General features: G+C 47.7%; 1 long non-coding RNA gene across 1 annotated transcript in view; it reads left to right on the top strand.

The window, feature by feature from the left end:
* LOC308527181 overlaps positions 1 to 19720 on the top strand; it is a 35025-nt gene extending 15305 nt beyond the window's left edge. Inside the window, exon 3 of the long non-coding RNA XR_013996599.1 lies at positions 17399 to 19720. This is a non-coding gene — a long non-coding RNA (uncharacterized lncRNA). The remainder of the gene's footprint in view (positions 1 to 17398) is intronic.
* The last annotated feature ends 6714 nt before the right edge of the window (positions 19721 to 26434 follow it).

The raw sequence follows: 26434 nt of genomic DNA, 5'->3' as shown, positions 1-26434 counted from the left end.
GTAGGGTGAGTATTTCCCCCTCCTGAAGAAAAAGAGAGCAGCTCTTTCACGTCCCTGGGAGTAGCCAACAAAGGGAAGACCTACCTGAGACCCACCTTTGGTAGTGAGCTCTGGGGTGAGCTCTGGATTCAGGTGAAGTAGAAGCAAAGATATATCAATGGAGTCCCAGGGTCCCGGCATCTCAGATGGAGGCAGCATCCTCCTGGCTGAATTCTCGGTGATAGGTTAACCAGCAAGACTTTCTAGCAAAATCTCAGTATAATCTTATCTGAACGGAGGGAGAACTTTTTCATTTTAAAAGCATCCTGCATAAAAAAAGGCTTCAATCATAGTACAGTGAGCACTGTAATTTATTACAAAAATATTGTGATATGAGTGATCCCTTTACTCCTAATGCTCTGGTCCTGGTCTGGGAGGAGCACCTGTCAGCTGGGAGTGATGTAGGAATTCATCACTGTCCTCAGCCTTCCCTTTTGTCTATTCTTTGCTTAAAATGTTTTTATTTAGAAGCCACAGGAGGCAGTGGATATGAATCAACGCCAAGCTCTCAATGTCGGCAATGAATTATACTCGTGAGAAATGAGCACGTCTTACGGCAGGTGGGAGGGCCAGGCCAGCTGATGGATGAGTTTTCTGAAGGAGAGCAGGGTGAGAGCACTTGGCAGCAATGGCTAAGGCTTCCTCCCCATCTTCAGGCAGCACCCATTTTCTCAAGAAAGAGGTGAAGGACCTCTGTTAGGCTCCTTCAACCATGCGGTGTGCTACAGCAATCACTTACTAAATGGTGCAGGTCAAAGAAAGAGAAAAATAAACCTCGGGAAGACCTGGTTAGTGTACTATCTGGATGGTCTCCAGCAGTTCTAGAAGCCCCATGAGCAAGAGGAAATGGAAATAGAGGAAGTGGATGTTGGCTGATAACATGCGTTGAGGTGAATGGCGTTAAACATCTTGGCCCAGTCCCTGCTATTCAAGAGAAAGCAGAGAGGTTGGGTGTCTGGGTCTATCAATTACAATCCCAGCAAAGTGAGAAGGGCTGCAGAGTTGGCTGCATAAATAGAACCCATGGAGAGAGGCAGGTGAAGGGCGAGAATGGGAGAGGGCTGTGTGTGGATGTTGATAGCCAAGATGGAAGTTGGGTGGGCCAGTCTATAAGGGCTGTGCTACTTCATGTTCAGTGGAGGGAGAGGGCGCATTTTATATATTTAGTGACTGTCAACAATTCTGTGTTCTGAGAGCTTAATCTCAAGGGAAACTGGTGGTCTTAGGAATGGCCCTGCTGTGTGTAAAAGGTAAGGCTTTGCCATAATCTAAGAGAAAAAGGTTAATAGTGAAATGGGAAACTTGGATATCTAATAGGAGACAGAGGGTCTTGGAATGGAGAGAAGTGAGAGGAGAAGCTCTCATGAAGGAAGACAGGGTGTTGGCAATGTGGTGGGAAGCCAGGTCCCACTAGGAGAGACATGTGGAGACTTTGCTGGGGGTTAGTGGGTGGCAGACACAGTACCAGGCATAGCAATTCCTGACAATACAACCAGAGGCTGCTTCCTGCTCTGGGTCGCCGTCTCTCTGATATCCCCAAGTATTTTCAGTGACAGAGAATTAGACACACCCACCTTATATGAGTAATGATTTGGGGGGAGAATGGAAAACGTGCTGTGTCCATATTTGGGTGACCTCAGTGTATCTCTTACCCCAGAGGCAGACATATGGACTTGTGGATTACTGAAGGGAAACCAAGATTCTCAAGTGCAGGAGGAGGACTGACAAATATTTCCAAGTGATTAGGCACACGCAGCCCTAGAGTCTTTGCAGTCTTTTTGTTTGTTTAGTTTTGTGTTAAGTAAGTCTTGCAATGCCCCTGGAGGATGAATCGCCGGTATAATTTTGAGAATTACCTGGTTAAGCAGCCTGTTGAAGTTAAGAGACACTATTCATGGCTGTCTCACTGATATGACACATTGTGTTCACCTCTTTAAATACTGAGGAGGAGGAACTAATTTTCCACCAGGTCCCGGTTAGGAAGGTACCCTTCTGCAGAAGGCTTCAGGACCAGCACACTTTTCCTAAGTGCCCATCGATAGACAGATGGGTGAAGATGTGGCACATAGATACAATGGAATATTACTCAACCATAAAAAGGAAGGAAACCTTGCTATTTGTGACAAAATGGATGGACCTAGAGGGTATTACGCTAAGTGAAATAAGTCAAACAGAGAAAGACAAAGACCGCATGGTTCCCCTTGTATGTGGAATCTAAAAACAGAGCAAACAAAACAAAACAGAAAGATTCACAGATACAAAGAAAAAGCTGATGGTTGCCATAGGGGTGAAGGGTGGGGAGATGGGTGAAAAAGGTGAAGGAAATTAAGAGGCACAAAGCTCCAGCTATATAGCAATTAAGTCGCAGGGATGTAACGCATAGCATAGGGAATGTAGTCAGTAACAGTATAATAACTTTGTATGATGACAAATAATTGTGATGATCTATAATAATAAAAGTGTAATATGCTAATTAGGCCAGAAATCCTTCCGGACAACCTTCTGGATGAAGCTGGGGCTGTGAGGGAAGCCCAGGTCCCAGGTGCCAGAAGGAAGCCGGTGCTGGCAGCCGGGGGAAGGAAGGCCTACTCTTGCACATGTTTCATGCATCGGGCCTCTAGTCATTACATAAAGAATATAAATATCAAATCACTAAACTGTACACTTGAAACTAATATAAAATTGTCTGTCAACTGTATTTCCATTTAAAAAGATAACCTTCTCACTGCCCAGCATGGCAGACAGTGAGGTAGTGCTGTTGAAGCACAGGGTGGCAGACAGGGTCGTCAGCGAGACAGAAGGCTTCAGGACCAGGAAGTAATGGCCACCTGTAACTAGGACAGTTGTCCTGCAAAGAGCATCAGAGTAAGCAAGCATCCTTAACTCAAGAATGAACGAATGAAGAGCAACATGGGCAACTCTGGAGATGAGAGCACACAGAAGCCAAAAACACAAAAATTATCAGAGTAGTAGACATTCAATGGACAAAACCTCTAAACCTAAAACAACAGGCAGGCAGAAACCGAAATCCCCTGTGGGTGGAGGTGACGGCATGTTGCAAGCTGAGACGTGGCCAGTTTCCTACAGTCCCTATGGAGTCTCAAGTGTTGCTCATTCACCATGACCTGAGCACGACCCAGGTAACCTTCAGCTTGTCTCAGAAAGAGACTCCCACAGAGCAGACCTGAATCCAGCCCACAGTCTGAAACCAAGCCCCGCTGAGCCCAGCAAGGCCCCTCAGAGTCATAGCTGACATAAGCCTGTGAGTAAGAAATAAATATTTGTTACTATGAGGGGTGAGGAGTGAGGGCTGAGGGGGCTGTTTGTTACACGGCATCATTGCAGAATAACCTTGTTAACACAAGTCCCACGCCAAAGAGACTTCCCAGAATACCTACGAGAAGTTCGACTCAATTGATAATTGCATTTAAGTTCCTAGGATCCAGAAGGGGTGAGCCAGGTAAGAAACTTCCTTCACTCAGTGTTGTCTGAATATGGGCAATGTGTGGCTGACATGCCACTCACTGTATAAGTAACATGAAGTCCAGGAATGAGGATGGTGTGCCCATGTGTTATAATCGAGGGAACCCTGGATAACTATTGACAGGTGCGATTCATTTCATTATTAATACTAACGCTACCATTTATAAAGGGCTCCCTGACAGGTCATATATGTATGTATATATCTCTATTATACAGAAACGGAAGCACAGAGGGGTTAGGAGAAGCAGCCAAAACCACACAAGTGTAAGCAGTGGAGCCAAGATTTAAACCCAGACAATAGACGTCCAGATCATATCGAACGGCTGCCTTTGGGAATCCGTGGGGCTCACAGCACTTTTCTCACACCTCCCTCCCGCTCCCCCAGCCCCACCCACAAATAGCTCTTCCTGGGCCCTCTGCTCCTTGTCCAGCCTCTTCATTCAGGATCCAGACATGGGTTCAAGGAGCCTCCGTGTAAGTGGGTCCCTCTGTTGTCATATGTGAACATGTCCAGGGGGACTCTGAAGCCGTCTGTCTGGCTTGAGGCAGGAAGGTGGGCTGTGATGAGGCACCCTCCTGAGGACCGTCAGGCTGTGAGGCATTGGCTGCTGCTTCCTTCTCTTGGCGAGTTCTCACAGAAACCCACAGTTGGTTTTTTACCATGAGATTCCTTTTCTTTTCCAGGAAAGGCTGTTTCTTATTTTTCCTCTGTGGATACCCAATATCCCTTGCTCCCCCCGCCCTTCTCCCCTCCTTTCCTCTGACCATTCTCAGCACTGGGTGTGTTTTCCTTTGGTTTACAGCCTTTGCTATTACTGCCCTCAACATTCCTCAAGGGCTCCCAGGGCTGCTGATGCTCCGTCCATCTCCTCAGGACGCAAGGAAAGGCAACTTCATGCAGGCGGATCTAACATGGTCCCCGGAAAAGAAACTGTCCCTCCTGATGCTGTTTAACCAAAAGGAGAAAGAAAAGTAACATGTCTGGGCGATAATAATACGTGCTCATTATAAAAGATATTGGGAAGCATCGCTAACTCAAATAAATACAAAAACTGCCCATTATTCTCCCCTCTCCTGAGATGACCGCTTTTAGTGAATATGTTCAGATTTTGATATATTTCCTGTCAGTCTCTTAAATACACTTTAACATCGTCAGGATTTTAGTGTGTACCGTTTACTAGCTTGCTTTCTCACTGAATATCATAACATAAGCATGTTCCTACATCCGAAAAAATGATTAGAGAACTACTAGCCAAAGTATGCCTAGGACCAATGGTCTCGGAGAACATCCCACAGGAAGTGTGAGGGCCAGGGGAACACACTTGTGATACAGCGTAAGTGACAGGGCCCCATCTTGGAGATGCTTGCGGGTTCATTTAAATATCTGAAAAGCTGAGCGGTGAAGAAATCTGTTGCATTTCATTTAACCAGCACTTCCCGAAGACATTGAGCTTGCATCCCATTTTTGGAGGAACAACTATGACGTTGCACAGCACTCTTGTTTTGGGGGTCAGTCGTCTAAAAAGGCCTGATGAGGGTCCCGGGGATCTCTCACCGGTGCCCCTTCACTTCTCACTTGAGATCAGTCGGTGTTCCAGATCTAGACCCCAAAACTCTAAAAACAAGACACTCTCATTAAACCCTATAGAAAAAGCCAGTTGAAGTTATAAGGAGAGCTGTAAGGGCACGTGGTCTTCCAGATGCCATTTGGATTCCTAAAGAGGAAAAATGAAGGTGTTAACCCATTTAAGGGCATATGTGACTGTCACACACAACCTGGGTCTGCTGGGCCCCTTTTAACTATAATCACAGTCCTCTTCAGGGCCTACTGTTGTGCCCATTTTGCAGGTGGGAAAACTGGAGTTGAGAGAGTGAGAGACTGAGTCCAGGGCACAGGGCTTCTGGCTGAGACCTCACTCTCCGCACATGACAACCGGCTCCGGTCTGTCTCCTCGCCCAGCAGTCAGCCACGGGCGTAATAGTTTTCGATGTGGAATTAAAGCCAGTGGCCCGCAGCTAAAAGGGTCATCCTGGAGCCATTAGCCGTCCTGTCGGTGATTTCATTATGCCCAGCGCCCCCGTTATCCTTTCCATTCTTATCACCCAGCAGCACCGACTCCTGGATGCATCGCACGCTCCTGCACATTTGGCTCATGAGCGGAATCTCTGTCTCATATATTAAAGTCACTTCACTTAATGCAGAGAATTTCAGCCCTTTTATCTGGTACATTAGAAGATGTGAGGAATGCAAAATCAGAATCCGCTGAAGATGGAATACTGAATAGATCGCAGACCTCTTCCCCTCAGCAGCGGGGAACTGGAGCCGAATCGACGTGCTCTAGGGGCGTCGTTAGGGCAGGATGAAGAAAGGGAAAACCTCGAATTCTTTGCACTATCCCAAGCCAATGCTTTATACACATTACAGTCAGCATGCTCTAGGGCAGCGGTTCTCAACCTGTGGGTCGCGACCCCTTTGGGGGTTGAATGACCCTTTCACAGGGGTTGCCTAAGACCATCGGAAAACACATATATAATTACATATTGTTTTGTGATTCATCACTATGCTTTAATTATGTTCAATTTGTAACAGTGAAATTGGGGGTCACCACAACATGAGGAGCTGTATTAAAGGGTCGCGGCATTAGCAAGGTTGAGAACCACTGCTTTAGGGGTTTCGTTAGGGCAGGATGAAGACAAGGAAAACCTAGAATTCTTTGAACTATCCCAAGCCAAATGCTTTATACACATTATATTACTTAATCTTTAAAGCCAGGCATGAACTAGTTACCGTTATACCCATTATACAGATGGAAAAACTAAGAGTCACCGAAGAAAACTACTTGTCCAGGTCCATTCACTTAGAAGCAGCCAATGCAGGAGCTGCACACAGATCTTCCTGAACTGAAAGCCATCTGATGGCTGTCACGTCCATCTATCGCTTCTTGGAGAAATGGCCTGAGATATGGCCCCTGGTCAAGGGAAGTTTGCTGGGTGTTGGCTGCCAAGGGCAAGGTCAGGATATGAAGGTAACTGTTGCCTGTGAAGGTCCTGGCTTATTCCTGCTGTTCTGGCATAATTATCAATAGCGACCCCTTTCGCTCTCAAAACTGTCCCAACTCGAAGGGATAAATTACAAGTTGCTTCCAGGTTGAATGAATGGGCCCACCCCTCAGAGTAAAAACTAATGACAAAAAGCTAAGAGAGAGTGCAGCTGCCATTGAGAAAGGGACCACTGGAAACCAAGGCCAAGGCTGCTGGTCGCCACCCCTGGAGTACACAGCAACAACCCCGCTGAGATGAAAAGTGAATTTCTTCTCCAGGACCGCACAGAAAAGGAAAAGCTGGGTGAGCGGCAGTTCACGCACTCTAAGCGCAGGGACAGGGCGGCTGCTAACATGGGCCTCAGAGAGAGTGGGAGCCCGACTGGGGCCTGGAAGGAGCCCTTGGCTGAGCTGGAGAAAGTCAGGATGAGTTCTGACCCCTAACCCGGGAGCAGCTGGAGTGCCGGGCGGAGAAAGCAGGTGGGAGTTCTGTTACAAGGCCTGGGCCAAAGCAAGAGTTCAGGGAGGTCCCATGTCAGAGGAGGGTCCCAGACTCTGATACTCGGGACCCTTGGAGCCCCTGGGTACAGGGTGGGCTGCCTGGGGGGCCAAGCAAAGCCAGCGGACTGGGAACAGAAGAGCTGGGGGCATGAGAGGCATGGGAAGGAATGCAGTCAAACATGACAGTCCCAAACGTCTGGTCAGAGAGCCCTGTGGTAATGGGACTGGGGCCGGGGGGCTGGAGGCGGGGGGGGGGGGGGGGGGCGCGGAGAGGCGGGAGGGTGGTCAGAAGAAACTGATTTCTAGCCCTCAGCTACAGAACTGAGTCTTGTATTTCAAAGAAGACTAGAACTGAGCACTTTATTTCTCTTTGTTTGCTTTTGGACTTATTTGTTTGCTGCATCGATAAAGAAAACATCTTTTAACTTTCTCACACGATAAATTCCTATTTCATTTACCTTCATCTTTCCCTCCACCCTGCTCTGACACCTATTAATGAATCCAAAATACAAGTAACTCATGAAAATGATGGAGCTGCAATTCATCATGTCCCTCTTCTTTTGTGTCAGGGAGAGTGTGCACATGGCACATATTATGTAATAAGTTAGCTAATTACATAATGACCTCTGTTAAGTGAGAATCGCTTATTGCAGCTGCTCCTACGGCCAGGGGTTGGCCTGGTTATGACAGGGTTTGCTGCTGAATAAGACTCCCTCGCTGCCTCCCGGGACGAGTTCCAGCTCATCTGGGCCCATGAATTCCAGAGCACGACCTCCGTTCACCTGGCCAGCGAGAGACAACGGAGCAGGAAGAACAGGCACAGTCCCAGCTCTGAGAAGGGACACATTCTGTCCTCAATAGAACTGTGCTGCAGCGCCTCCTCCCCACTCACCTATATCTACATCTCGCTGGTGCATCAGAAACAGACGGTAAGCTCTCTGGCAGAGAGCACGCTCTATTAAGGTCAAAGTCACGTGCAGGTTGCCATTAAGTATCTGCTATGTTTGAGCGCTTATAGGTGTGTTGGTTAGAGCCACATACAACTCTTTGGCCCCTTGAATGTGGCTCTTCCACAAAATACCACGTGCGGGCGCGCACAAACAGTGCGATTGAAACTTTGTGGCCCATGCACAGAAGTCAGTATTTTGTGGAAGAGCCGGTATTTTGTGGAAGAGCCACACTCAAGGGGCCAAAGAGCCACATGTGTCTTGAGAGGCACGGTTTGCCGAGCCGCAGTTTGCCAGCCACTGGGTTAGAGGGAGGGGAGAGGCAGTGCGGAGCCTAAGCGGAGGAAGGCACAAAGGTGTCCCCCTAAGAATCCCCGCTGATGAGCCGGCGGCAGCAGGCTGGTGCGTGGTGTCCAGAGGAGTCTGAGGCTCCCCAGGAGAGAGCTGCTCCATTAGCCACATCCCCACGCTGTGCTGGAAGCGGGAGTGGTGCCTGGGACACCACTTGACCCAACCCCCGAGCCTCTGCTATGTAGAGGCCTCTGGATGCAAGGCTGTGGGGACAAGCCCAGTGATGATTTGTTCGTGGGAGAGAAAGGGGCAGTTGGGGGACAGAGCACCGAGTGCTTTGGTAGTAACAGCTTCTCCCCAGAAGACCCCCCACATTTCAGGGGAGCAAGGGGCTGAAGTAGTGTCCCAGCGGAGCACGGCGCTGAGCTGATGGAGGGAGCCTTGTGCACATCTCGCCGAGGGGCTGACCCCGGGACTGACCTGGGGGCCCGGCCGTGGCCCAGAGCCCTGACCCACAGCTGGGCCTCCAGCCTGGTTCTCCAGAGTCCTCAGAGGCGAGGGAGCGGTCATGGAATGAAGAACCAAAGAAAACTTTGGACATGGATGGACACGGGCCGTGCTGCGTTGTGGTTCCAAAAGAGAGCATGATACTCTTGGGGAAACTGAGGCTCTTGCCAGTCCCTCAGTGTGGGGCCTGCTGGGTTGGAAAGAAGAGCCCACTGGGTCTCCCAGAATGGGGGGGGGGGCGAGGAAAGCATTGCAGCGGTAATGTGGGTACCCAGACCTGTGGGGCATTTGCAGGTGGTCACCATGGCAACCGGTAGCCAGAAGGCCTCCAGGAGGCAGATCACAGGGAGTGAGCCACCCTGGGAAGGGAAGCCCCCTCTGAGCTGGAGACATGGGTTTGGAGGGGCTGGCCTGCCAGGATCTCACATTGGGAGCGAGTCACGGTACTGCGCCTGTGACTCCCATGGGTGACCTTGTGGAGTCCCAGGGCCACAAACCCAGAGGTCCCTGCTTCCCAGCAGTGCTGTTCTCTGTCCTCCCTGCTGCTCCAACGTCGAGCCCGTGCTCAGCCCAGACCTTTCCATTCTCCCCCCTGCACTTCTAGAAGGGCCGCTCCTGTTTTCTATTTCTCTGTTTCCCAAAAGTCCTGACCACGGGGGCCAGTGAGTCCCTCTGAAACTAGTGAGAGGAAGGAAAAGTCTTCACAGCGCCGAGCAGGAGCGACGCAAATGATTCTGTGGAAACATTTAATTCATTCTTGGCACGCCAGGCCCTGCCTTGGAAACGCCAGAGGCGCTGCGTGACGTCCAGCAAAGAGCCTGGCTTTGCTGCTCCCCTCCGGAAGCCTGTTCCTGGGGCTTGGAAAGAAGGAACAAAGACCTGAAGAAGGTGAAGTGCTCTCCAGCCGTCTGGCGGACCAGGGGGGAACTGTTGTGCGGGGGACTGGCGCTGCGGGAGAGGCTGGGAGCAGACAGACTCTGGCCCAGCAGCCTGTGCGCTGCCCAGGGGCCTGGCCTGGGGAACTGAGCTCTGCCCCTTTTGGACCCGTCTCGGGGCCTCCTTTTCCTCCACAGGAAAATGGTCTTGGCTCCAAATGGAAGACCCGTGAGGGACAGGCCTCCATGCTTCCCGACCTGCCTCTAAGGGCAAGTGGAAGTGATTCACTCACCATTCCCGTGTATCTGTATTGTTTGGCTCCGCACAGCGCTGACTGCTGTGGAGACGCTGTGAGCGCCAGGGCAGGTGGGCCTGGCAGCCCGGATCCAGGGGAGGACGCTCAGAAGCCTTGACAGGATCAGCAGATGCACGGCCCGCGGGCCACATCTCCTTCCTTCGGGGCAGACCCTGTAAATGGCTCAGAGTCCCCTGGGCCATCCAGATCTGACCTTCTGGACCAACCCATTCCCTGCTTCTGGGAATGGACCCACATGGTGCCCTGGTTGCCCACACAGAGGTGTGTGAGCACAAAGGGGACTAGCGAGCCAGCCTGTGTGTACTCCGAAGCCCAAACGTGTTGAGATCGACACATACTGGGTGCAAGATTGGCATAAATCATCTATGGTAGCGGGGAGCTGTGGCCCCCGTATATTTATTCCTTTGTTCTTCTGTGGCATCCCCATGTTGAACCCCTAGGGTATGTGTCAAGATCCTGAAGGAAATGAGAATACACAAGTGAAAAGACCCGGCCCGTTCCTGGAGGACTCAGGCTGGAAGAAGGACACACTGCCTGGTCCTCAAGGGACTCACTTGTCTCCTTTCCCGTGTCACAGCCCCAGAGACTGGGCATTCCTGCCTCCTTCTCCTCCCTGCTCCGGAGCACCCACCACCCAGGACGTCCCTGGAGGTCCCCTTGGGTGCTGGCGGGATGCAGAGTGGCCTTGGCCAAGCCCACCTGCAGCTGCAAAGGCCAATGCATGGCTTTTATCGCTGATGCTGCAGAGAAGCAGCTGGGAAAGAAAAATAACATGAAAACAGGAGGCCTATTCATCTGTAACTGTCTCTAACTCTCCTGGCCCCTGCTTGGTGTTTCCCACCTCCTCCTGTGATCGCACTTGGAAGTCCCTGGACATTTTTGCAACAAATAACTTGGATTTCTCCCCAGCCTCCACTTCCCGAAGCCTGCACATCGTGTCCTCCCCCATAGGCAGGAAAACACTGCTCTCAACCTAGGCAGCCAGCCCACAGCCCGCTCAGATCCTTGTTTCTAAGCAATAAAGAGCGTGGAAGAGGATCCATTCGGTGAGGACAGAGGAGACACTTCAACCAGCCGCGTAGTAAATGACAGTGGCCGATGGGAGAGACAAAGGTGTGAGGGGAGGCTGCCAAGGAAAGCCAGAGGCTCCCTGAGAAAGCACGGAGACTTGGCGATCTTGCCTGGCGCGGGTCCTGGCCACCTCCTTGCTTCCTCTCCTGTAAAAGGTGTGAAAAGCACTCTCTCTTTGATTTCCTGCAGGGTGAGTTAATGAGAGTAGAGGTGTGATGGGGCGGGGGGTGGCGTTGAAGGGAGAAAGCCCAGGACACAGCCTGGAGGAGAGAATACTCGCCATAAATTAGTTTCTTCAAAGCAGTTTTATATGTGAAAGACGACATTGTTTCCTCATTAGTGGATTTTGTCTGTGATTAAAAAGCTTCCAGGTAGGATTCCAGATAACCATCCCTAACTAAACATCTTCCATTCATTTCAGTGGCGATTGGAGAAGGGAGAGGGGCTGGAGAAGGAATTGATGGAAAACACTTTATCTTCTGTGGACACTGTAATGGGAATAGTAGGACCTACCCAGGGCTACCATGGGCAGGAACATATCACATGCACAGCCAGCACCCCCCCCCCCCCATTCCCCTGTTCTCTGGGGCGCTTGAATCTCCAGATAAAATGCTTACCACCCCAGCACCCGGGGAAGTCCAGCCACCCTTTCATCCCACAGACAAATACACAAGCAAATCATAAAGATTTCTCAGACGTTCCCAGAGGGGTTTGTTCTCTGGGGCCTGTTTGCTGGGAGTGTGAGCTCTGGTTAAACTCTCATCCCCCCCTTCACTGTCTGACGCCTGCCTGCTGTGCTCAGGTGAGGACTTCCCCCCAGTCACCTGTTCCCTGTCACCTGGGCTTGTGTATTCCATGATTGTATGAAGGTTTGAAGGCAACCCAAGCGCCACCACGAAGTATTGCTCCCTGCTCACGTCTCACCTGGGCGCTGGCCTCTCACTGTATTTTTTGATTCCTCTTTGTAGGGCTCATTTGAATACCTTTAACTTCCAGGGCAAAGCTCATGGATGTCTGCGTGTGGAATAGAGGCTACACCTGTTTTCTCATTTCTCTGCCACCCAAACCAAACTAAGGATTTATCATGTCATGCTCAGCCCCTCCAGGGGTTTTCCTGAGCACATAGACCACTTAGACTCGCAGTGGTTCTCCACCTTCCTAATGCTGCGACCCTTTAATACAGTTCCTCATGTGGTGGTGACCCCCAACCATAAAATTACTTTCGTTGCTACTTCATCACTGTAATTTTGCTATTGTTATGAGTCGTCATGTAAATATCTGATATGCAGGATGTATTTTCATTGTTACAAATTGAACATAATTAAAGCATAGTGATTAATCACAAAAACAATATGTAATTATGTATGTGTTTTCCGATGGTCTTAGGTGACCCCTGTGAAAGGGTTGTTCGACCCCCAAAGGGGTCGCGACCCACAGGTTGAGAACCGCTGACTTAGAATGAAGGACAGCCACCCTTTCCCTCTGTTATCACTCAGTGTTACTCCCATTAGCATCTTAGCTATACTGTCTTTTCATGAGTCTTTCTGTGGTTATCCTAGAACCTACAACAGGCGATTTAACTAAGTCTGGTAGAAATTTTTACTCTTTAAAGTTCCCTGGAGCACTTCCATGACACTTCCCTCTTTCCCCATCTTTCCTGTATTGCTGTTATGCCACTGTTATTCTCTGTGTTTGTAAGATAAGACATTGTCATTCCTGTTCACACAGTCAATATTTACTGACCCACAATCTTATTTGCCCACACGAATACCCTTTTGATTGCATCCGCATTCCTGTCTGAATCTTCATGTGTCTCTGTGGGATCGGTTTCCTCTGTCTGAAAATCCCCGCGAGTGCATGCTTTCTGGCAATAAACTGTTTCAATTTTGGTGTGTTTTTATTTTTGAAAATATACTTTCAGAAATCCATTTCGGTTTTATTTCTAAGAATATTTTTTTGCTGTGCGTAGACTTCTAGGTTGGCTTTTCTTTTCATACTAATCGTACTAAACTATGAAAATCCACTGTTCTCTGGATTTCTTATTCCCATGGAGAAGTCGGGTGTTAGTCTTATAGTTGTTTATTTCAAAGTCATGTGCCTGGTCTTGGGTGCCTGGGTACGTTTGCTCTTTAAAAAACAAATCCTGTTAAGAGTTTACATTGCTTCTTAGATCCATAAGTTAGTGTCTTTTATGTTTTAGAAAACTTCATTCATTATCTCCTCAAATATTATTTCTATCTAATTACCTGTTTTTTAAAAATATATTTTTTATTGATTTCAGAAAGGGAGAGAGAGATAGAAACATCAATGATGAGAATCATTGATCGGCTGTCTCCTGCACGCCCCTACTGGGGATTGAGCCCACAACCTAGGCATGCTCCGGGGCTGGGCCAGGAGACTTCAGAACACTAGACACCCACAGAGCCAAGCTGAAGACTCTCATGCCCAGGGCCCGCCTGCCTGAGTCCCAGCCTGTTCCCTAGACCCAAGTCCACACCTCAGGCTCCTCATCCTCTACCTCCCTCCATTCCTCAAACACCAGATACACTATTGACTTGCTGAGAAGTTTTTCTTGAGAATTATTTCCACAACTTCCAGGAGTCATGAGACATCAGCCCATGGTCCTTACGTTCAAATTGCTCCTGCTTGAACATATTTGGGAATAAAAACGTACACTATCTCAGAAACACTTTAATTATTGTTTCGTTAAACCTGTCCAGGTTAAATTCACCTACTTAGAGAAGTGGTTCTTAAAGGAGATGTGGGTGAGGATTCACTTGGCAAAAAAAAAAGGGGGGGGGGGCGGGAGGCGAGGGCAAGTATTTTTCTTCTCCTTTGAACCCAAACCATTGAAGGCAATCATAATACTTTGTCATAAAGGGAAAAGTGTAATAGTAATACTATCTGAGGAATTATTTAAATGTTGCTTTGTTTATAGTTCCATGACTTGAGTTGTCTATGCTTGCTGTTTCTTTCCTCCCATGGGAAGAGAGCTGACACATTTATTTAAAAAACTCACTGTAACAAATATATTACAAGGAGAATGTTGCTGCTACATCTCAGTGAGGCATTTCCATACTCCCAGTGATGGATATCCAGTCACGGTGCTTTATTTATCTAATTTTGGCAGGTTCTAAGCAATCCATCATCCTCAGAGGAAAATCATTCAGGCTCTGGAACACATAAGGAATGAAAAATCGAGTATAAATCAGGAAACTTAACTTATGACCCAAACTCAGTTGCTAATTAGCATGTGACCATAGGCAAGGTAGTTCATTGTTTGTTGGTCTAATAAAAATATTATTTATTGCACAGGGTTCTTGGGAGAGCTAAATGAGATACTACCTGCAAAGCAGGGGGCACAGAGCATATGATATGATTGATACACATCAAAATATTTTTAACCTAAAGAAGCTGTTTGAATGTAAATTGTGTTAGACCTCAGGGACAGTAAAAATTCATTGTATAGTCTTAGATTCAGTTTCCTCACTCACACCAACAAGGTTCAATCTTCAAGCAAATATACAAAATTCAGTGCAGTTGTAGCCAACAGGCAAAGGGATTTTTTTTAATGGTTCTTCATAAGTTCATTAGACATTTGTCCAAACAGTGGTTCAGTAGCTCCCTTTGCCAGCATGGATTCCATGTGGATTAAATGTTAGAGGAGTGATCGGGGAAAGGACAGGAAGAGCTGGACATCATGCATAAGACAAACAAGAAAGTTCAGAATCATAGACAGGAGAAGGCAGACTGGCTTAGGTCCTTGGAACCCAGTTGATGACACAAGAGTGAGTCCCTCCAGCTTTCTTTTTTGCTTAAGATACCCTAAAGTAGGAGCTGGAGAAACCAGCAACACAGAACTGCCGATGGGAACAGACAAAAGAGCTCTAAGAGATGCCTGCTCTCTCCAGCCTACAAGACAGAAAATGTTTAGGCAACAAATACCCTATTCCAGCAAAACAACAACTACCTTACTCAGCACCAGCACCCCCATCAGACAAGTGGTTGGAAAGTATAGTCTTCTACACTCATCAGGTTGTAACGAGATGCCTAACTCCCCTGCTGGGGTGGTGTCAGAGACGACTGAGGAGGGAACGAGGACTTTCCTACCCACCTGGTGGTAATAAGGAGCCCCTCCTTTTACCCCTTATGACAGTGGACGCCGTGTGGGGAGCACATGTAACAGGGTGAGTCAGCAGAAATCTAGTGGGAAGCCTTAATTTCACCCCTCCCAGGGCAAGGACTGCTGATGGCTCAGTCCTCCACACTTGTCTCCTCCCTCAAGCAATTAGCAGTTTGCTGAACTCAGTAGAACACCCACTTCCTGCAGGCCGTTCTGTTGGGGCTTCAAGGTTGCTGGGGAAATCACGTAAGTCAAATGGGCTTTTTAACTCCTGCCTCTGCCATATTCCAACTGCTAATATGTGGGCACATCACCCTACCTCTCCAACCCTCTTCCCCGTAAGAGCGAGGGCTCCATCAAATGAGTGATGCACAGAGTGTGGCCCAAAGAACGCCAAAACTTCTCATGGCCCCAGGTTCACAGTGGCTGAAGTGAAAATGTTCTCTGGCAAACAACACATGCTTCATCCCGTACCTGGAACTTTCAGATGAGTGATAGGGACACTGGGCTTCTCTGACTCTCCTGGCACCGGCCTCCCAAAGAACACACAACGGAGAGAACGCCCAGGATACCTGTGGGTTCCCGGCTACCTGCTCAGTGAACCATTGTTCGTCTGGCTCCATGTGAGACTCTTGTCCTTCTATGACCTATGTCTGCATTTAAATACATTTCTGCTTTAAACATCCTCAGACCTTCAGGAGCTTGTTCTAAAAGAAGTAAGGGGTACACTCCCCCGTACCTTCTATATATATGTTAGCAGAGTTTAAAAATAACCAGACACCAGCCTGCCAGGATTCATCTCTTGGAAATGACAATAGGCTGCCTCAGACTTTAAACATCTCATTTGGAAGCGAGCTATTTTTATAAAGGGCAGGGAACGGGGTGGTGGGAGGTGTACAGTCTCATTAAAATGCTCATGGTGCTTTAATGAGGATGGATTGTCTTCATTTCATAGTCGATGAAACAGGGGTTCAGAAAGAGGAAGCAACTTTTTCAAGGTCACACTACATGGTAACGAGGAACCCAGAATAGGAACCCAGAATATAATGCCAGATTCCTCAAACTGCAAATCCCATGCTCTCTCCAGGAGCCCCACGGACACTCCTGGAAATAAGGAAGGGGGCTCCCAGAATGAGAAACAAAACAAAAAACAAAAACTCATCCAAGTTATACATATAGAAACAGCACAGACACCGCTAAATAGCAACAAGAACACCATAAGAGACCCGACCCTGAGGACAGTCTTATGAGAAGGGCAAATGGACCTCAGGTGGCCCCTCCCACCTCTACCCCAACCCAGTTTCATATTCCGCCCTATTCCATATGTCATTTGGAATCATGTGCAAGTCTCCTCCTCTAAGCATTGGAAGCATTCTAAGGGGCAGCTGTAGGTTCTCCCTCAATCTCCCAGGTCAGGGAGGGTCACCTGTGGAGCCACCACCTCCCCCAGTGCCTGAAGTACCGCTGTGGGTAGACAGTAGAAGTCTAGTCTGGCCTCCAGTGATCACTAGGAGAGAATTTCAGGCTTCAGAATGTTCCCAGTGAATGTTCTCATTTCATTGATTATCCCTATAGCCCCGTGCACTTGACAGGCACAGAGTACACTCCCATGACATTATAATTTATTTTTCTGCTGTTGTTCAGCCAGTTTGTGTTGAGTACCTTCTTTAGGCTAAGAGTTTTTAAGTGAACCAAGTCTCACTGAGGATAGATCAGTTGCTCACAGACATCCTAAGTTATAGGGCAGGGACTGGGATCCTAAAGAATCAGGTTCTCAGAACATGGCTCTTCCCACTCACTCTGGGGTTGGCAGACTTCCATAAAGGTTCAGCTAGTATATATTTCAGTCTACTGTCTCTGTCAAAAATACACAATTCTGTCCTTGTAGCATGAACATATTTCTAGACAATTTGTAAGGAATGAGCATAGCTGTGTTCCAATAAAATTTTATTTGTAAAAAAATGGCAATGGGCCAGATTTTCCCATGAACCATATGTGCCCCACCCAAGTAGGCCACTACCTTGGTTCATATAGCACCAGCATCCTTTGCCAGGTTCTTAAATTATATGCTAGGTACTTTCCAACCCAGCACCAAGGCACGGACTCACCTTTCCTCCTTCCTTTTTCACAGGGTGGCCTGATGCATGGAACTGGCATCTCACACCAGGTCTCAGATTATAATTTTACATCTCTCCTCTCCTAGGTTGAAATTCATTACAGTCATGGAGAAGCAGGTTTGCTCATCCCAAAGAAGAAAGTACATATTTTTGCTAAAAGAAACCTGGCGGCCAGAGCTCTCTGAAGAGCATCTCATTGATTCAATGGCTCCATTTATCAGATTCCTGGAGTGAAGGAGAAAGAGGCGTGTGTGCTCAAGTTCCTTTTGGTGATGTTGGAGATCTTGGTAAGAATACCCAGATTTGAGGTGACCATGTCTAGCATCTTATTCTTGGCCATGCTGCCAACTTGGCCCTTGAAGGATCCAACATGGAAAATGGAGAACCAGTGCAAGAGGGCAGCATCTTTTCAGGATACACCAAGGTCTGAGACCTTCTACCCTCACACTGTCACCTACTCTGTGTATGTCCAAAAGCAAGTGTCTGATTAGACTATTTGACACCCACCCCTCTGGAGGATCCTCATTGAGTGCAATGTTGTCTACAGTGTGCCAGGGACTGATCTAGGCACAGAGACATGTCAGTAAAAAGCAAAACAAAAGAAAAACCTCACAAAGTCCCTGCATTCATGAACTAGCGTTGAATTGGGGGAAGGGAAGACAAAAGCAAAGGAATAAATTCATAATGTTTAGATAAGGAAAAAAAAATGAGGGAAAGGAAATGGATTCTGGGAGGGGAAGGTATTATTTAGAAAAGATGATTAGAACAAAAACTTTTGGATGGGGTGATATTTGTGCAGGGACTTGAATGAGGAATGAAACATACACATAGCTGAAGGAATAGCATTGTGGGAACAGGGACCAACAGGTGCAAAAGCCTTAACATGGGAACATGTCTGGCAATTTGGAGACAGCAAGAGGCCAGCGGAGACCAGTGTCTAGAGCAGAGTGAGAGAGGGGCAGAGACATACAACATGAGGTCAGAAAGAGAGCAGAGAACCAACACACCAAGGATACACACCGTAGATCTTAGAAGGGATTTGGAATTTATTCCAGCTGAGATGAGCAGCAATAGTCTGCCTGGCCTGGCGGCACATTGGCCTGGCTGCCTGCACTTTGTGGCTCCTGCCTTCTGTCCCAGGGTATTTGGGTACCTATGGAAGCCTGAGAGATCCAGGAAGTTCACACCACAGGGCCATCTTTTGACAACTGGGGATTTGGAATAGGTGGATAATATCAACAGCTCTTCAGAGAGAGCCAGATGCAACTGAGCCCCCAGGAGCCCATGGAAGTCATCAGTTCAACCACACTCCCTTGGATGGGAGTCCCCTCTTTCCTCTTTGGTCTTCTCAGTCCCTCACTGGTGACCCTGAGTTTCCTTGCAGAGGCTTTGCAACTCCAAGCTTACCTCCTTTACTGAAATGAGGATCCTGTAGGAGGCGAGGTGAGTGGGCAGGCAGACATGATGAGCTTAGCTCAGGGCGACACAGAAAGGTTGAGTTGCCTCTTAGAGCTCCATGCGGAGATGGCACGGAAGCAGTTGAATGACTTGGGTCTGGAATTTAGAACAGACTATGCAGAAGAGACGGGCCACTTGTCTTCCATGGTCCCTGTGTTGGGGGTGGCGGCACCCCCACATTCACAGACTCCATTCACAGCACCCCCCACATTCACATACAATGGGTCTCTGAATCCCACTGTTTCCTTGATGGTGACTCTTCCCAGAGCTGACAGGATGCAGGGAGCAGTGAAACCACAGACAGCACCGTGGCCTGGGACTGCAAAGACAGTCACATGAGAATGAAAGCTTGTCATCGACAGTCAGCATGGCCACCTCTGCGGAGGGACATTTTCTGGTGGGAGCCTTTTCCCTCCACTCAGATCCCCCCTGAGGTTTCAGGAAGGAGAAAAGGAAGTGAGAGAACTGGTTGCGGGTGGGAGAGGATGAGCAGTTAAGTCCCCAGGAGCACCTCTGACAGTCCGCAGCTGCAACCCCAGCCCGAGGCTCAGTTGCAGAGCCACAGGAGAGGCAGGACGGGGTTTTTGTTTTCATTTCCATTTAATTTGTCCAAATGAAAATGGCAATTATGGAGCAGTTATACCTCCCCCTTGCTTTAGATACGCCGTTCCTGGTACATTTACTATCCCCATTTGGAAAATCACCCATAAAAGCATCAGACTCGCCCGCATTGTACATGGAAATTGGCAGTGTCATCCTTTGTGCAAGGGAGAAAAATTCACCCTAGGGTACCAGTGTTAATACGGTTTAATTAGGCCAATTTGTAGTAAGCTGAGGTTTCCGCTCTGCAATTTGACAAGCAGCTTGAACTGGTTCGTTTCGTTTTTATGTTTGAGAACGTCTGTATCACAAACAGAAGGTCAAATGAAACATAAAATTCTACCCAAAAGACTCCTAAAGGTGCCGTGAATTCCCATTGTCATTAGCGTCCATGTGCGTGTGTGCGTGTGTGTGTGTTTGTGTGTGTGTGTGTGTGTGTGTGTGTGTGTGGTGTTTTTTAGAATGTGCTCGCTGACGATAAGCTACTCTCGGGTAGCCATGGAATCCATCCCAACGGTAAAGCTCAGGAGAGCTGATCAAACTGGTCCCCTCTTACAAAGACCTTGCCAGTGGCTCATAACCCTCTTTCCCACAGAGTCTGGGAAAGGATTCACAGCCACCAACCCCGCACATAAACAATAACTAACACTTACTGCATTTGGCTCGAGAGATAAGCCATGTTGCAGAGGGATGACAAATACATTTTATATATTATCATCCGATCAGAAAACTGTCTCATTTGGACTTCATTATCTTTAAGATGTGCAACAAAGTTGATTTTACTGAGCTGTACTCTGATGCCTTATTTCTGGAATTTCATCCAGGTCCCTTAGAAGGAAAAGTCTTGTGACCTTCACTTGTGTTGCTATAAGGAAGTAGCTGAGGCCACTCTTCATGAGAAGGGGGACATGGGTCAGGACACACAAGAGAGGACAAATTAAATAATACCTTCTTTCTTTGATGGCTTTTGACATCAGAAATTATAGACATTCTACCCAAAAATAGAAGAAATGTTTTACAAACAAAAACAGTGACAGGAAAGGTTTCAAAGGGCATGTAACAGAGCCAGTCCCCTAGTAGGCAGAGTCTATATCACATCTACATTGCTGGGGCGAAAGACTGTCCACCTGCCCTCTCATCTCATATGGTGCCTTAAATGCTCACATTAGAGCCAGTCTACTGGTCAAAGATGTTAAATTCCAGAAGACTCAAGATAAGGAAAGGAAAGTATGGTGCCTACAACTGATGCTGCATAAATCTCAGAGCATCTCAAATAGGTTTTCAATAAATTGATTCTTGAGGAAGTAGAAACCTGGTCAGCTACATTTTTGAAAGTGCCAGGAAAGGACTGGAACTTAAGACGCTGCCAGGAGGGCAGGCCAGTTTGGAATGGAGATCGGGTGGGATGGTAGAGAGAAGCATGGGGCATCTGATTTAGGGAGAAGAGAGGAGGATTATAAAGGGGCAGGGAGCACATATGGAAGGGAGATTGGCACACATTAATAGATGACATGCCAATGTGTTTTAATTCTTGGTGAAAAATCTCAAAAAGCTACATTGTGGTCTGTTTCTCTGAGTGGGAGACTTGTCATTGGCCCTGTAGGCTCCAATCCAGCCGCTGGGATCTTTGGCTAGAAATACTGAGAACCTCTGGTCTTGTGAGGGAGGCCTTTCCACTCCCTGCCAGAGAAGGAGCATGAGCACAAAGAGTGAGGCCATTTCTTCAGGCTCACTAGACTTCTGGCAGGAACCCCTCCCCGGCCATGTCCATACCCATGCCCATGACCTGCGGCGGCCTGCCTAGAGCACCTGCTCACATCCGGGTCTAAGCACCAAGTCAGGCCAGGTCCACACAACTCCCAGCATCCAACCAGCTCATGCCATAAGAAGGCCAGTCCATCTGGAAGTTGGCCCCTACCCCCAACAGCCTAGACATCTGGATGGCAGATCACAGCTTTGATGGTGCTCAGTGGATGTCTTGAGGCATGGGGACCCTGCTCCCATGTGTCATAAAAGGCACATTCTTGAAGACAATGTGGGTCATGCCATGCTGTTCAGAGGGTGAGAATCTCAGAACTGGATTTTATTTGCTTGCCTTTGTTTGAAGGCACCATGGATAAATCATATCTGCATGGCTCTTGCGTGAGAGAGCCCTTGGGGTTGGGCTGCAAACAGACACACGTGGTTGTATCTGCTGGGTCTCTGCTGTTGGCCTCTCCCTGGCTCCCCCTGCGCCTCTTCTTTCATAGTAAGAAGGGCCGTGTGCTTGTGCTTGGAGGAACATAAACAAGTGAAGCTTCGTGCATTACTGATTTAAACATAATCAATGTTATGTGAGGAAAATAATGTGCATATGCATTATTTAGGCAAGAATTGTCATGCGTTTGCTGTCACAGAACAGATAGCCCAAATGAGCTAGTCATACGAATAATAACTCATGGAACCCATTTCAAGGAAAACCAGTGTTGCTTTGGAAAATTGCATTCAAATATGTGTACTTGAAGTCAATTAAATATGAAAATCTTAACATTCAATAAATGTTAGGAATAGATTAGGTAGCCCTTGAGTCCAAAGAAATATAAAATTCCCCAAATTTGAAAACTGTTTTTATTTTACCCAAATTTTGTAAGATGATAAATTAAAATGTGTTCAGCATATTGTTTGTTGACATTCTCCCCTGCCCCCAAAGTAAAACCAAAGGAGATAAATAGCAAATTCAGAGAGAAAAGGCCTTTCTGCCCACTCTCCATCCCGAAACAAAAGGATGAAGCTGGTGCATGCACTCTGACCCCCAAGAACAGCAGGTATTGTAAACATCTCCCAGCTCAGTTGGACATGCCAGTTTCTCTGGGATGCTCTCTTGGCTGCCACCTTTATCTCCTTTAACCAAAGCAACCCAACAGTTCTATGGCCGGAGCCAAGGACAAAGCAAAGAAATGGGCAAGACAATCATGCCATGAATTCTATTGGGGGGCGGGGTCTCAATCAAGTAAGCCCAAACTGGTTTAAGGTCTACATTAACCTACCAGGGCCTTTGAGTGGGGTGACCTGGTTATTAACAGACCATTGGAAGGATTCTCCCCAATTCCTTTCAGAGAATCACAGAATCAAAGGAGCTGAGTGGATCCATCATGGGAATGAAACTGCTCAGGCTGAGCTGTTTTGACTATGAAAAGAGATATTCCCCAAATGTCATCTCATTGAACAGCATAGGAAATGTTCTTTAGTGTCATCCAACACTCTGCTCTATGTCCCCCTTATGTTTTAGGGGTACATAGGAGGGGTATATACTGCGGATAAGCCTGTCTATCCATCCTCTCTCCTCTGTCTTGCTTTAATTTTCTATCATAGCCAGTTAGCTCTGAGAGCAAGTGAAGTGAGCAAGCAAGTTTCCTAAGACAGATACCCCCCTGGTCCAACTGTCTTCAAGAGAGTCAAGGGACTCCATACTGCATGGGGGGTTAGAGTTAGGGTTAGAGTTGGGAATCCATATTGTGTGGTTACGGTTAGAGGTAGAGGTTAGAGTTAGGGTTAGGGTTTGGGGTACGGTTAGGATTAGGGTTTGAGTAGGGTTAGGGTTAGGAATCCATATTGTGTGGTTATGATTGGGGTTAATCATTAGATTTAGGGTTTGGGGAAGGGTTAGGGTTAGGGTTAGGGTTAGGGTTAGGGTTAGGGTTAGGGGCTATTGTTAGGGTTAGGGTTAGAGTTAGGGTTACGGTTAGAGGATATTGTTATGGTTAGGGTTTCAGGTGGTGTTAGGTTTAGGCTTAGGCTTAGAGGTTAGATTTGGGTTTATGTTTAGGGTTAGGGTTAGGAATCCATATTCTCTGGTTAGGGTTAGGGTTAGGGTTAGGGTTAGGGGTTATTGTTAGGGTTTCAGGTTAGGGTTAGGGTTAGGGTTAGGGTTAGAGGTTATTGTTAGGGTTTCAGGTTAGGGTTAGGGTTAGGGTTAGGGGTTATTAGGGTTTCAGGTTAGGGTTAGGGTTAGGGTTAGGGTTAGGGTTAGAGGTTATTGTTAGGGTTAGAGTTTCAGGTAGGGTTAGGGTTAGGGTTAGAGGTTAGAGTTAGGTTTATGTTTAGGGTTAGGGTTTAGAATCCATATTGTGTGGAGGCTTTGCTTTAGGGTTAGGAATCCATATTGTGTGGTTAGGGTTAGAGGTTTTTGTTAGGGTTATGGTTTCCGGTAGGGTTAGTGTTAGGGTTAGGGTTAGGGTTAGGGTTAGGGTTAGGGTTTCAGGTTAGGGTTAGGGTTAGGGTTAGAGGTTATTATTAAGGTTAGGGTTTCAGGTAGGGTTAGGGTTAGGGTTAGAGGTTATTGTTAGGGTTTCAGGTAGGGTTAAGGTTAGTGTTTGGAATCCATACTGTTTGGCAATGATACATTGAGTCACAGTCTTCATATCGTTTGCAGGGACCTTACAGTGACTTATCACAATGTGGGTTCCTCGCGTCCTGCTCTTCGTGGTGGGATCACCAGGCTTTCTGCTGACTTCTATGCCCCTCCATGCCTGTCTAAGCAGCTGAGCCAGGAGGAGTTGTTGAGTCTGATTCTTTAAATGATATGCAGGAACATAGTGCAAATGGCAACATAACTAATGGTATTTACATTTTCGGAGCCAATGTGAGACTTTTTCTCCTCCACAAACATTTCCCAAAGCCCCAAATTTTACCCCTGCAAGCACCCCTCGGAGGAATTTCCTGGGCAGCCGAGTTCCAGTTGGAGGAAGCGGAGAAGGTGTTGATGTCAGTTTTTAAAGCAGAAGCTGGGCTAGGACACCAAGGGCTACAACATAACAGAACTGCTCCAACCAGAACTCTGGGTGTGTTGTTTTCTCAGGCCTTTTGTCTGTAGGTGTGACAAGAGCTGCTGACATTGGCAGGTTCAACTGGTTGGACCCTAAGCATCCCCCAGCCCTGCCATGGGGCCACAGCCAAGTCCGTAAAGGTGGTGATTAAATGTATTTACCCTGGACCAGTTCTGCTAAAGAAACCAATGTCTGGAGGGTCTGAACGATGCCTCCTCACTGAAGGTCCATTAGAAGCCTCTCCTTCCCCTAGATTCTCAGCAGCACACCAGAGAAACTCGCACACACCCAGACACAAGAAGGAAGGAGAGCTTATCACAAAATGTTGACGTTTCCCAAAACTCACTAAAAACCAAGGGAGGCTTGCAAAGGCCTTTCAAGGTGTGCGAGCTCCATTGCCACAGCTCAGAAAAGTTCTGTGAAGTCGTTGTACCCCAGCAGTCCCCCAAAACCCGTGTTCTCCACCTTCCCAGTCAGCTGCCTTGTTGCTTGTCTTTTTCTCATCCACACAGTGACTCACGCCTTAAACTCCCAGACACACACACACTGGTCTTTGCAAAGGTAGAACCTATTCAGCCTCATAAGGCTCTTCTCAGGCATCCCCTTCCCTGACCAGCTACTGTGACATGCCCCCAAGCAGAAATTGGACTTCCTGAGACTCCACCGTCAGCTGTGTGATCCTCTGGTTTACAAATCATTCATCGTGGGCTGTGATTGTCTTAAGAAGGACCATCTCTTAGTCCTGAAGCTCAGGATGTCTGTTGAACTGAACCGGATACAACCAAAGAAGAAATCTGATTTACAATAGAAATTCCAGTAAAGCTGCTCCCCCAGCAGTGTTCCTTGGGTGACAGACTGGCACCATCACCACCTGTCACTCCAGCCAAAAACCTTCCTACCTATCATCCAATCTGTCACAAACTTCTCCCCTTTTTATCTCCTAGTTTGGGGGCTCATTGTGTCTCACCTGGACTATTTCAGGGGCCTCCCACCTGCTCTTTTATCCAAAAATGTCACCTCCACTCCACTTGCTGAGATGACGCTCTGGCCACGTTACTCCATTGCTTAACCCGTCCCGTAGCTGGATCTGCCCCTGAAGTGGCCCTTCCCAGCCAGTGCTACAGCTGGCTGTAGCCAACCCCTCTCACCCCTCCCTGTGGGGGAAGCTGTGGGGGAGGGGTGAAAGGGGTTGGCATCCATTCCACTCTTGGAGCACTTGGACGGGACTTAAGATGCCCCTAGAGGTGCTAGTCACAGGCAGCTCTGTCTGTTTACCCCCGGACCCAGACACACGTTATTTTCGGAATGCTCTAGGGCAGTGATGGCGAACCTATGACACGCGTGTCAGAGGTGACATGCGAACTCATTTTTTTGGTTGATTTTTCTTTGTTAAATGGCATTTAAATATATAAAATAAATATCAAAAATATAAGTCTTTGTTTTACTATGGTTGCAAATATCAAAAAATTTCTATATGTGACACAGCACCAAAGTTAGGGTTTTTCAAAATGCTGACACGCCGAGCTCAAAAGGTTCGCCATCACTGCTCTATGGCATACAGCACTTTGGAAAGGATTTCCCTAAGGAACAAAACCCTACCTGGAACACCCTTCCCACTTCGCTTAGCCACGCTCACTTAGAATGATCCCTAAGGCTCACTCTGCCCCACCTTAATCGTTTGAAGGCTGCTCCGAATTAAGCTGAAAGGGAACTTAGATGAAGACGGATCTCAAACGGGTGTCATTCAGTCAGGTTCATGAAGTCCAACCGAGCAGCGTGGCTCTAAGGCCCAAAAGGTCCCCTAGAGGACTGGGTGTCTGGGTCTGCATTTAGGGTCAGCATAATCACCAGCATTCGTTTTTTCTCCCGTGTACTCATTCTTGGCCACCTGAATCCTGTCTTTTTTCAGAATGAAAATCCTGGATTCTGAAAAGGCTTGTACATCAGGATTTAGCATCAGAGACAATTTTTGCTTGTTCCTGAGGGTGATGTTTGGAGGAGATAACTGATTAAAATATCTTGGCGCCTGTCCCCTCAGGCATTCTTTCTCCTACACCAAGAGCTTTCTGGCTCACGTACCCGACACTTGTCAGATCCAGAGAATGTGGTGACGAGAAGCAGCCAAGTACACAGAAGCTCAACAAGCAAACACGCCGCACGGCGCGGTTGCAGCCATGGCTCTTGGCTTGATTTTATTTCTCCAACAGAAATGTACTGACTACCCATCAGGTTATTTTTCTTAATTAGGTCATGTATTCA

Source organism: Myotis nattereri (assembly GCF_964212035.1).
Source record: "Myotis nattereri genome assembly, chromosome: 11".
Lineage (NCBI taxonomy): Eukaryota > Metazoa > Chordata > Mammalia > Chiroptera > Vespertilionidae > Myotis > Myotis nattereri.
This window is presented reverse-complemented; position numbering and strand designations above follow the sequence as displayed.